At 38.9% G+C, this 3,613-nt stretch overlaps 1 non-coding gene across 1 annotated transcript; it reads left to right on the forward strand.

The window, feature by feature from the left end:
• Window positions 1-914: 914 nt before the first annotated feature.
• trnaa-ugc (transfer RNA alanine (anticodon UGC)) lies at window positions 915-986 on the forward strand. The gene has a single exon. It is a non-coding gene; the product is annotated as a tRNA-Ala (tRNA).
• The last annotated feature ends 2,627 nt before the right edge of the window (window positions 987-3,613 follow it).

A 3,613-nucleotide genomic window follows, 5' to 3' on the forward strand; every position in this document is an offset into this window, starting at 1 on the left:
TGAGCAGAAACGTTCCCTGGGCGGGGCAGGAATTTTTTTTTTTTTTTTTTTTTTTTTTTTTGTATATATAGTGTTCTGAATATCCTGTTTCTGGTCTATAGCAATGTTTCCCAAAGACTGGGTTGCGACCCTCTAGTGGGTCGCAAGAGATTTTTTGCTTTTTTTGCTATTTTTTTTTTAAATCCACGAATTTTGATGAGAAAAATTTTTTCATCATAATTCCGATTTTACCAAAAAAGTCAAAAAAAATATTTTTACTAACTTTCTAATTTGATGAGAAACATAGAAAAGATAATATTTTTTTAAAAAAACTTCCAAAAATTTTCAGTATAATTTTTCACCATCTGATCAACATGACATGCGAAATTTCGATTTTACCAAAAAAAAAAAAAATCCCCAAAAAACATTTTTTTACTAAAAATGTTCTCAAAATGCTCTAATTCGTTGTTTCCCAAAGACTGGGTCGCGACCCCCCCGGCGGGCTCACGCGTTTTTTTTTTTTTCGTTTCACCTACCTTTTTCCAGGAGTTTATGAATAATGTCTATTGACTTGGTCGCAAAGGTTTGTGACTTTTAAAATATGGGTTCCCAGAAAAAAAAGTTTGGTAAACACAAATTGCAGGATTGTCTTGTTTCTAAAAAACTTGGTTGGAGGCCCCCGACCTCAGGTGAACAAGGTCATGTTTACTCAGTGTTCTCTGGGTCAGTACCAAACAGTCTGAAGCTGCAGTTAGCTTCTCTCCGGTCCTCTCCTGGACTAGAACAGGTAATCCTCATAAACACGTGTGATTTATTGTCTGGTGTGAACGGGACCAGGAGTCACTCTGGTTTTAATGGGATGTGATTTGTATGTGTTCAAATAAAGTAAGTACTTTTTGTATCTTCTTTTTTTACAAAAGACAGAGCCCTCACATGGGGATGTAGCTCAGTGGTAGAGCGCATGCTTTGCATGTATGAGGTCCTGGGTTCAATCCCCAGCATCTCCAGTTTTTTTGCAAAAAATATTTTTTTGGAGTGTGGTAGGATTCAGTTAAACAGTTAAAAGCCACAAAGTCATGCAGATGACGAATGACCACATATGGGCGAACGGATGAAATAGGAATAGAGGAAGAATTATACATAGGATGCCTTTCCTCTGGATGCACACCAGTAAACATTGTAGTTCCTCAAGGTTTAGTGATTGGTTCAATATAATTCTGAAAGCATGATTTCAATTTCTACATTTTTACATCATTTAAAAAAACCCTCCAATCTTAATAACGTGTTACAACAACAGCTCCAGTCAAAACAAAATGCTACATAAATAAGGGCACATGAGAAAATTAGGCGTGACTAATAAGAAATGGACTCGTGTGTGTGTGTAAAAGATCAATGTTGTTTATTTGTGATATTACGAACAAAAACATTGCATGGAAAAGCAAATGTTTGATCGCTATTGACGACAGCGAAACGAAATGTGAAAAAGACGTGTTACCTCAGCAGTTTGATATTATCATACTAAGGTATGATATATCAATGATGGAGAGCAGTTGGTTCCATGACCTCTTGCCCCCTCACTTGGCAACTAAGTCTCCAGATGGAATCCAATAACAAAGCCAAGCTTCTTGATGAGTATTTTGGTATTTTCCACTGATCCAAAAATCTAAGTTTTATTTTTTTCAACCATCCTGTTATTGAATTTTGTAGTCTGGTGGAGTGGTTCTCAAACCATGGTCTTCCACCATGATGACCAACATTAGCATATAGCAGCACAGGCCTTCACTATTAGCTTCCACCACACAGGAGATACTGTAAATGTTTAGAAATGTTTAGAAAGATGTTTATGTTTAAATGTTGTATTAATTGTGCACGGTATGTTTCAGATTTATTCAACTGAAAATGTAAATGTAAAAAAATTAATTGAATTTTCCCTGCCTACCACTAGAGAGCGCTTGCGTACCATTGGTGGTGAACAAAACCGCGTAATCTGTGGTACACAGTTTAAGAACCACTGGTCTAGTGTCTAAAATTTCAGTTTCTACGAAGAAATTCCAAATGTATCTTTTTCTGACAGCAACTCCAATGCCCCTCCCCCTAAATCCACTCTGGCAGAGTTGACCTCTGACCTTGTCTAAAAACACTTGGTGAAAGGTGAAGGTGTCTTGTGAACCTGAGGTAACACCGCCTTCCTTCATCTGTTGTTTTTTTTTATTATTTTTGTTTTTTTCACCTTGTACATCCAACTCTGCCATATGTCTTGGCAGGCGAAAAACATTCTATGACATAAGACTGACCAGGGGAAAACACACAAGTCAGAGACTCTTAATGAGTTGAAAAATGCTGAGCCTGGGGTGGTGTTAGAGCATGAGGCCGCTGTTGTCTTCTTTAATCATCTATTCACTGTGGATTATGGTCTCTGCAGGGGGTCTCTTAACACTTAAAACCCCCTTCGCTGCTAAACACACAGAAATGAACCCTGAATATCTGGGGGCTGGAACCGATGATTCCCTCGACTGTTAATGTACCCAGAGCTGCTTTTTGTTCATAGTGAAGAGTTTGGACTAAAACGGATCTCAGATCAATAGACAGGTCATGTTTGATTTTATATCGTTTTGTTCCCCTTTTCTTTGTCTATCCATCCATCCATTTTCATCCGCTTATCCGTTACCGGGTCGTGGGGGCAGCAATCGCCACCCAAATCACACTGCCCCGTACCAACCCCCCTAAACCTTCCTGCAGGTGGTGAGTCCACTGGAAGGTACCAACCGCCCTAAACAGGATTAGATTTTGCCCAGGAGGTGAACCTTGGGGTTCCACACCAAGGACACAGACATTTCCTCTGGGCCAAAGCGTGCCACCCCTTTTCTTCTTTGTTTCCTCCTGTAAATGTTCATGGTGGTTGTTGGAGCAAATCCCAGCCGACAGAGTCCGATGGGCAAGGGTATTATGTGGACACAGGGCCAACATGAAGGAACAAACAACCATTCACTCAGAACTGACGCTCTCCAATTAACCTAATTCAAATAGATTTTTGGCTGTGAGCGAACCCGCGAACAAACTGTGTAATGACCACAGGAAGGGTCTGGGTTTAACCAGGGTTTAAACTGGTGACAACGTGGCCCACAACACCATCATCAAAGATAACAATCAAGGATGTCCGATGTTAGCTTTTTGTCGATATCTGCCGATATTGTCCAAACGCTGAATTTCAGATTCCGGTATAAACCGATACCAATACCTGCAGCCGTTTTTCTCTCAAACTATTTTGAGGTCACATCACAAATCTTCTGTTGTGAAAATAACATATGAACTACTTTTATTATGGTGCTCCACAAATTAGCATCATCTGTGCAAAATAATTTTTTAAGCGATTTCAGTATAACTGGCGAATCCCAGGCATTGCGTTATTGGGTTGTCGTTATTGTAGGAAAAACTGATAATGTTTGTTACATAATTATGTTAATATCAGGCCGATAATATCAGTCGGCCAATATTATCGAAGATCCCTAATAACAATTACTTCTAAAGGCGTCGGAGCCAAGTTTTGAAATTCCATTAGCTGTCCATAAAAGAAAAAAAACTAAATATACTACTGTCATCAAAGTTCTCCTTCATCTTGTTTTTTTTTTTTTTT

Source organism: Cynoglossus semilaevis, unplaced genomic scaffold (genome assembly GCF_000523025.1).
Source record: "Cynoglossus semilaevis isolate Cse_v1.0 unplaced genomic scaffold, Cse_v1.0 scaffold1715, whole genome shotgun sequence".
NCBI lineage: Eukaryota > Metazoa > Chordata > Actinopteri > Pleuronectiformes > Cynoglossidae > Cynoglossus > Cynoglossus semilaevis.